This window comes from Cornus florida, unplaced genomic scaffold (assembly GCF_030987335.1).
Source record: "Cornus florida cultivar Cherokee Brave unplaced genomic scaffold, ASM3098733v1 CherokeeBrave_3.0.0_Hap2_Chr05, whole genome shotgun sequence".
Lineage (NCBI taxonomy): Eukaryota > Viridiplantae > Streptophyta > Magnoliopsida > Cornales > Cornaceae > Cornus > Cornus florida.
In genome coordinates, this window is record NW_026775575.1 from 86,318,874 (window position 1) to 86,328,129 (window position 9,256).

Genomic DNA, 9,256 nt, shown 5'->3' on the forward strand with positions numbered 1-9,256 from the left:
TTCAAAATAGAAATAGAAATAAAAAGAAAAGAAAGTGCGTGATATGCAAGCATTATGACACAATAATTATAAAATTGAAAATAAAAAATTGTAAGTCTATGAGAGTCTCATAGTAGTATTGTCTGACATAAAATTAAATAAAATTGTATTGAAAAAAAATCCACATTGAAAGTTTTTGCAGAAAAGAAAATTATTCTTTTTTTTTTCTTTTTCTTTTCATTAAATATTAGATTGTTGCCGCCGTATAAATTTTTTCATTTTTTTCAATTGTTATGATTTATCTCTGTCTCGGCCACGTCTCCCTTTAGTGGCGCAATTTACCAGTCCCTCCAAATCTCCCAATCCAAATGTAAATTGGGTGTGTGTGTGTGTTTTTTATTTTTATTTTTATTTTTGAAATTAAAGTAACTGTTGATGGAATGCAAATTTGATCCTGAACCTTTGGCCATAATCATCACATGCTCTACCAATGAATTATCACACCGCATTATGGTGTGTGTTTTTTGTCAATAAAAAAAATAAAAAAAAAATTGTAACACGCAGACAAAACATATTTATAATTTATATGGTGTACTTGTAAAAATAAAAGTAAAACAATATTCAAGCCTATTTTCAATGCTGGGCTACTTTTGGTTACGGAAGCTTCTTCTTCTAGTAGTCCTTTAAAAGCGGTACTTTCTTGTCAACATCCCACTTATTCAACCTCTTCAAAGCTTCTTCCACCGGCAATTCAATTTATGTGATATTTAATTAACAAGAATTAAACACATTTAATAAATAAATAAGTAAACTGGGGACCAATATGAAGCGCTACCATTTTTTTATCCTAATACAGATCATATAAAAATTCTATCTAATACCACTCTACTTATTGGTGTACCGAGACGATAAGAATTAATTGAGCTATGTGCTAAAGTTATATTTAACTGTATGAAATTGCAGTAGAACATGGTTTAAAGAAATTTGCGATCCATAATTACAAGAATGACCACAATTAATAAATAAAGTCACCTCTTTGTTTCAATTTGTCAGATAAGTGACCCATATCAATATGATAGTTTGCATAAGTATGCCGCCTATCATCCCCCACCATATTCCCTACAAAATACATAAATAATTAGTCTTTTTATTTTTTTTTTAAATGACTCCTATTAGGGTACATAAATACATTTTCCATCAAAAACTTCAAATTGTAGCAAAATCACAAATTAACCATACATCAAAAAAAAAAGAAAATGTATATATATATATACACACACGCACACAGACATTAGTTAGGATTTAGTTTACCTTGGAACCGAGATTGAAGTAAAAGCCAAGTAATGCACCCAATGGGACGCCAATCACATAGTAGCAGCCCACGTTCACTTATGCAACAAAAGCTTGCCATCCGCATCCACCTTCATGGTTAACATTTACAGTATATCACATCAACCCAAGAAATATACTCCAATCCACATACACTTTCATATAATTAAGTTCATATTAGTAATTTGTAAGCAATACTAATACATACCGGACAAGACGGGTTCCATTGAGAATGAGAGAAATGCTTAGAAGTGGACAGAGATCTGAGACAGCTTTAGCCACAATTTCACCTTCTCTGAATGCATAGCTGATTACATCGCGCAACCAGAGCACAGTTATTGCCGCGATCACAGAGATGATAAAGGAGATCAAATTCACTGCTACTAAAGAAAATGCAGCTGATTTTGGATGCCCAGCTTCAAGCTCATTGCTCACTCTCACACTGCTCATCATTTCATCAATTAATTTAAATCCCATTAGTATATAGTATAATTTTTAGGGATGGCAATGGGGCGGGTTTGGAGCGAGTTTTCCTAAATCCCGTCCCGCCCTTTTTAATTTTTGTCAAGTCCATACCCGCCCTGAGACCCTCAACGGGTTGGATTTTCATGTCCAGCCTCGCCTCGTTAGGAAATACTGTACCCTCATGCCCGCCCCACTAACAAATTTTTTTCTCCCATTTTTTGGAACTGTTATTTAAATGTGGAAAGCCTGGGAATGGCACAACATAAATGAAATTATGTATCCCAATAAAAATAAAAAAATAACATGCACATAATATAATTCAGAGAACATAATAAACAAAAATAAAAGTTTCATACAACCAAATCACAAGAAATTTTAAGCTCCAACTTCCACCATAACCAAAACAAAAGTAAATTTAATACCAAGTTTACATCCCAAATTAAGATTGTAAGAGATGGGTAACTGGGTAAGCTATTAAAATAAGTTATTAAATATATATATATATATATATATATATATATATATATATATTTATATTTATATTAAATATAGTTATATGCTTAGCGGGGTGGGGCGGGGCGGGGCGGGGCCCCTAGGATATGTATACTGAACCCTTACCTGCCCCGTGACCCGTGACGGGTACAAAATTTGTATCCATACCCGCCCCAACGATATAAAAAGTGTTCTCATATCGGTTATTAAAAGGGCGGGACGGGGCGGTAAAAATTGACATCCCTAATAATTTTAGGGCCACAGTGAATTTAACAGAATACCCAAATTTTGTATTTGGGAGCACTGAATTAACATCTTGAATTTGAAATTGAAGAAATTTTACTTCAAAGTTTTAGCTAAATTTCTTGCAATTCCAAATCCAAACCACCATTTTAATGCTACCAAACATAAGATCATAAATACAATATGTCATGATCATTATCTGTTGGTAAAATATATGCTTCATGTGACATTTAAGATATAACAAACCTTATACTAATATGTCATGAGATAATTAACAATATGCTAAGAAATCATTAATTAAATATGCAACTCTATATTTAATTAAATATGCAAGATAAATTAATAAAATAATAATAATAAATAAAGAACCTGGACTGAGGCTAATATTGGATACTATGTCCTTAAGACAGATTCGCCCCGCTATGATGCTAACGGACTCAGTGACGTCTATCTCTCAGGCTATAACGGTCTACATCCACCAGTAGCAGCACTACAAACTCATGGATACGGCGAACCTTCTCCGTGTAATACTCTCTCTGACTCAAAAATGCATCTATGCTATATAAATATTGAATTTGGTGCAATCCGAACCAAATGGTTCGGACTAATCTTAATATGGCTTGATAAAATTGGATTAGGGTCTAAGTGGTTCGGACCACTTAACATATGGTTTGAACTCACTTGGGTTGGGTTCAAGTCTAGATCTAGAGAGGGAGAAAGAAGAAAATGAAAATTGAACCACTTGCAAATGATCCAAAGGGGGGTATTTATAGAAACAAAAATGCCTTTTCGGATTGGGTGTATCTCTTCATTATTGGATACAACCATTGCAATAAGTTGCAATGGTTCATATGGTGTCTGTTCACTACTAGACACATCTATTCCAATAGGTTGCAATGGTTCACATGGTGTCTGTTCACCAATAAACCCATCCATTCCAATAGGTTGCAATGTGCCTTTTCGAGTGGATGCAACCATGGGTTATGATGGTTCGGAAAAAGGTGTAACCCTTTGAAAAAACTAAAAGTGATTTTTTAATTTAAAAGGTGTAACCCTTTAGAAAAACTAAAATATGGTTTTTTAATTTAAAAAGTGTAACCTTTTAGAAAAACTAAAAAGTAGTTTTTTTAATTCAAAAAATCAACCACCCAAAAAACCCACTCATTTGTGAAATCCATTTAAATAAGCCCAACCCAAAATTAGGACCAATCCAAAATTCCGAAAAAGAATAATCTGGACTTTACAATTAGGCCCAAGCCCAAGCCCAAATCCTAAACTCAACTTATTTAAATTTCAATTTGTTTCAACGTTTTTTCCATGTGGGACAAACACTTCCCACATTTTGCATACCCATTTAGGCTTATCAAAACACCACACTTTGGAGCTAATTTTTCATTCATCCGGAAACGGATTTCAGAAAGTAAATATACCACATTTATCTTCTTGCGGAGAGAAACGCGCTTGTCTAGAGATCCGTAAAAAATTATTAGCGGAATCTATTTCAAATCTCATCCAAAGTTTATGTTTTTAATACCCCCGGTTCCAACATTGTCAACATATCATTTCAATACAAGATATCTATACGGCACTTTCCCAAAAAAATAAAATAAATAATAATAATAATAATAATAATAATAATAAAAATAAAAAATAAAAATAGAGTAAGAGACTGACCTTGTAGCTGCATTGAACTCAACTGAGATCATAAATACCCATCCCCAAATAGTATTGCTGCAATTACAACAATGAAATTAATATCAATTAGAAAACATTAAGGACATCATTTGTGATCACTTATTGCATGTTGTAAGCGCATCTCCAATGCTAAAACCTATTTTCGCATGCCAAATTTATATTTTGACAGGTGCTACAGTGCCAAAATGTTACATTTTAGCAATTATGCTCCAATGATACATTTCATGCAAAATGTTATTTTTTAACACAACCATTATTTTTTTTCAACTATCATTCCCACCATTTATATTTGCATCAGTAATATTAATATTAGGCACATTCCAAGTCAAGTTATAGACATTAGAAGGAAACTAAAATTAAACATAATTAAAAAGAAGTACAAATCTAAAATATCTGGTCAAAAAAGGACCAAAAAAAAAAAAAAAACAAATTATTTATAATTTTTTTACCACTATTTGTGAATTAATTTTTTTTATATAATTTCTTTTTTAGAAATTTATATATATTATATATAATATATATGTATATTATATATATAATATACATATAGAGATGCGAGTGAGTGATGATGGGTAAGAAACGGCACCGTTTTGGGAAATGAGAGGCTTGCCAAAAAAATTTGGCAGCTGCCATATATGAGAAGAAATTTGAGAATCTCAAATTTTGAGAGCTTAAATAAGAGCATATTGGAGAGGCCTTTTTTTACCCAACTCTCATATTTTGAGTTTGAGAGGCCCAAATGAGAGAGCATTGGAGTTGCTCTAAGACGAGTAATGTTATATTTGAAAGTACTGAATCGGGGCAAATTTAATTTGGGATGAGAGGAGTTTTAATTAAATTTCTTTTAATTTCAAACTGACAATTCCAGACTCACAAACATAACATAAACATAATTTCACACAAAATAGCCAATGTGATATTTAGACTTGAAATGAATCGACTTATCGACCAAAATTTTGTTTTTCTTGATGACAATTGAATTTTTCAATATTCTTAAATAAATAACTCAACTCAAAAATAAAGAAATATATTTTTCTTACCAAATATCAATGGAATCCAAAGCCACTTCAGGATTCTCGAGCAAACCAGCCAGCAAAATCAGAATCTGAAAGTACCACGTCTCTAAGCACAGCATCACAGCCGATGCAGACGACAATTTAAAGAAGCCCCAAAGCCCAGAGAAGGCCTGTACACTAAACCCAGCCCATGTGTACTTGCACCTCTCGCTCTTCACTATATATACAATTTGGCCCACCACAACACCTCACCATGACAAGCTCAACACCAGAGATGAGCCCAACAATCCAAGCCCAATCTTCAACACCACAAGCCAACTCAACAGCAGATGTAGAGCTGTTGTGGCAGCTGAGATGTAAGCACTTGGTGCTACTATGCTCTGAGCTTGTAGAAATTTCTGTATTGGGAACTTTATGGCGTATGCGTGTATTTTAGGAATGAGGCCGTAGACGTACAAGGCCAAGGCCGAGGCCGAGGCCGAGGCAATGTCAGTGCCTGGCCGAGTAATATCAAGAGGGGCTTGGAGAAAATGTAGAGCAAAGTTAGTAGGACAACAGTTGCAGTTAGGAGGATTGTTGATATTTGGAGACAAATGCCTAGCATTTCGTATCTGTGAGCTCCATATGCTTGTCCACATAGAGTCTCCACTGCACTTCCCATACCTAGCTGTTGATCATAATGCAAGAAACAAGCTGATGAAACTCATATGCATAGAAGGGCTAGCGTGCACCAAGCTCCCATCATTGCGTGGTCTTCTAGGGAGGGTCAAACGGTGCAATTTTACTTCTATATAAAGAGGTGTTTATGGTTTTCAACAGGAGACATAAGAAATTATTAAAAGAATTATTACTTCCGATTAATCACTAACTGGCACGTAAGTAAAAATATGAATAAAACTGAAACAAAATTGTCATTTTTACTTGTGTGTTAGCTAGTGTTTGGTTCAGGACCCATGGTCCGATTTTATTTATTTATTTATTTTTGGGTTATATTTTCATATTTGTATATAAATTTATAATATGCCCCTAAAATTTTCAATTGTTAAAATTATCTCCTACTCTTTTTTTAAATCTTCAAATTCCTTCCTTAAATTTCCTTGAAAATAAAAATGGTTACATTATGCTTCTTCAATCAAATCCTAATTTTGTTTTCCCTTTACAGTTCTATCATTTTATCTTTTCATTTTTTTTCCCCCGTGTTTCTCAAATTCTTGTTTTTGCACTTATATATGATGATGTATGTAGTATATTGGGATTCTTTTTCCTTTTAAATTTAGGGAGATATATTCGCATTTCACTTTTCTCCAGTTGCACTACATTTATCTTCTTCTTTTTTTTATAAAGAAAATGACAAGAAAGTCCTTGAATTCATTAATGCACTATCCCTTAATTTATAATATCATAACTACCCTTTATACATCTTTAACATTTTTTTTACCTTCTTTATTTTATTTATTATTATTTTTTTCTTTCTATTTGTTTTTTCGAAGGTCTTTTCAAAGAAAATAATTTATTTCATACAAATAATTTAATTTTTGACGGTCAAAAGAAATAATTTATTCTTTTTTTTTTTTTTTTTTTTTTTTTGCGCAATTGAAAGGGATATTATTCAACAAAGTTAACTTTTTTTCAGTCAAAAGAGGTAACTTTTTTTTTTTTTGGATAATTTTTTATGGGTATGTCAAAAGAAATAATTTATTAGAGAAAAATAACCTTTTTTTTTTTGGGGTCTTATCAAAAGAGATAATTTATTCAATTTAGAAAAAATATATATAATCCTCTTCTTTTCATAATTGTTTTCTTTTCTTTTGGGGATGTTGACAAAAAATATAATTTCTTCAATAAATATTTTTTTTCGGGATTTTTTTTTTCATGTTAAAAGAAATAATTTTTTTAATGATTACTTTTTATTTTTTCAGTTCGATCAAAAGAATCAATTTATTCAACATAAATTTTTATTTCTTGGTCCTGTAAAAAAAAAAAATTTATTCAATTAATTTTTGTTTTGTCAAAATAATTTTTTGTTTTGTCAAAATAATAAATTTATGTAATTTCATGCATTGATTTCAAAATTTAGTAATTCACACTCCACTTTAGTAATTCATTCACTACTAACACAATAAAAAAATAATAAAAATTATTCTCTTAAAATATTAAATTTAAAAAAAAAAAGATATTTATTTTAAAGTAGAGGGACTATTATTTAATGAGTTTCTAAAGCATAAAAATTAAGGGTAAAACCTATTGATTTTATTTATTTATTGAAATTCACGCACGCAATTTGTTCACGCTAAAATGTGAAAAATTACTTTGTAAATATACCGGTAACTTTTTTATTTATTTACTTTTGATAAATGTATTTTGATTGGGATTGAGAAATCTCTCACTGTGTGGGTCCCTTTTACGTGCGATGTGTTACCTTTTATTTTGGATTGCTCTCCATTATTGACTGAAACAGAATTAGATAGGAGAAAAAGCTTTATATGCTGAAGTCCAAATTGGTCGGGTGTGTAAAAGTTTTTAGATTGGACTGAGTGGGTTGGCATTCTTTTCCACCTATTAATTATCCAAGCGGTCAGTTTCATCAATTCCCCCAGGCTTTGTGGTATTTGAATTCCTTTGTGTTATGTGTATGTATATGTATATGACACGAGAGATAAGATGACGTATGCAATCGCACTTTGTTAAAAGGTTATACGAATATGGACAGCTGTCTTGTGGAGTGGAATTTCAATTATTGATTTTCAGTTCTACGTTTGGTCAACTTGAACTAGTATAATCCAGTGTGTTTGTGTACCTTGTATTGTCAGGTTTTTCAAATGATGGAGACGTTTTTAATTTATTTAATTAATTTTTAAAATTAAGATGATATTTAAATCACAAAATTCTTGGTAACAATATCATTTTTATGTTCCGGGCTCTCGCTCTAACGTCATTTAATTTTGTCATTTTTGTACATTCACTCTTAAATTTGCTCCCGATTTGTGTGAACTTGAATTAAAAAAATAATTGCCTTCGAAAGTACAAAAAGACTACCTTCCTTTTTGGTATTGGTGTATGCTACTAAAATTATTTAAAATATTCATTATTACCCCCTCATATAATATCTTAGGTCTGTTCCAACTCATGAGAATAGTCATAAATTCTTTTTTTTATTTTATTTTTTTACTTAAGATTAATTAAATAATTGATTTAATTTTTCACACGTCTCAAAAAATTATTTCATCTAATAATTAATAGAGAGAGAGCACGTGACTCTCCTTGTAAAAAGAATTTTTAAGAGCATTACTTGCCTAATAATAATACCATTCTCTTATATAAGTAATTAAAACTATATAAAACTATTGAAGTATGTGCTTTAATAATATATCCTCTTTTTCAAAGCATATCTTTGAAAATTCTAAGTCTTCTCAAAATCATAACCCTGCATTGAAAAAACGTGTTAGTAATTGGCATTTATTTTATTTTATTTTATTTTTACTTGACAATGAATCGGATCAAATTCACAGATTATGTTTTATCTAAATTATTTATTATTATTTTTATAATTAATATTATTTATTTATCTTCTAACTATAACACAGTGGATAAAATTTTAATTTAATATTAGTTTATATATTTAAATAATTATTAAGTAATACATCTTTGAGTCTATTAAATTATAATTAACTAATTAAATTAATTAATATATTCTTTGAAAATATATATATAAATTTTATGGATCGGACTCACGGATTTTGACGGCTCAATCCATGAGTTATATATTCGATTTTTTTGAATTCGCCACTAATTCGTAAGTATAGCAATCCGATCCGCACAAATCTAATTGATTTCGCTGATTCACGGATTATATACACACCCTTAATTACCATGGATGTGTACGTGGGATGAAAAAAAATAAGAAAGTCTATTTATTTACTTTTTTTTGAATTTAAAACGTAAAAATATATATAATGGGTATTTTTAAAAATTGAATAGAAATATCAAAATATGTGAGAGAGAATCATAATTATCAAATCAGTACAAGAGGCATCTGG

The 9,256-nt window shown here is 30.7% G+C and overlaps 1 pseudogene; it reads right to left on the reverse strand.

The window, feature by feature from the left end:
* Positions 1–242: 242 nt before the first annotated feature.
* On the reverse strand, positions 243–5,880 carry LOC132310312 (protein DETOXIFICATION 40-like; annotated as a pseudogene).
* Positions 5,881–9,256: the final 3,376 nt, after the last annotated feature.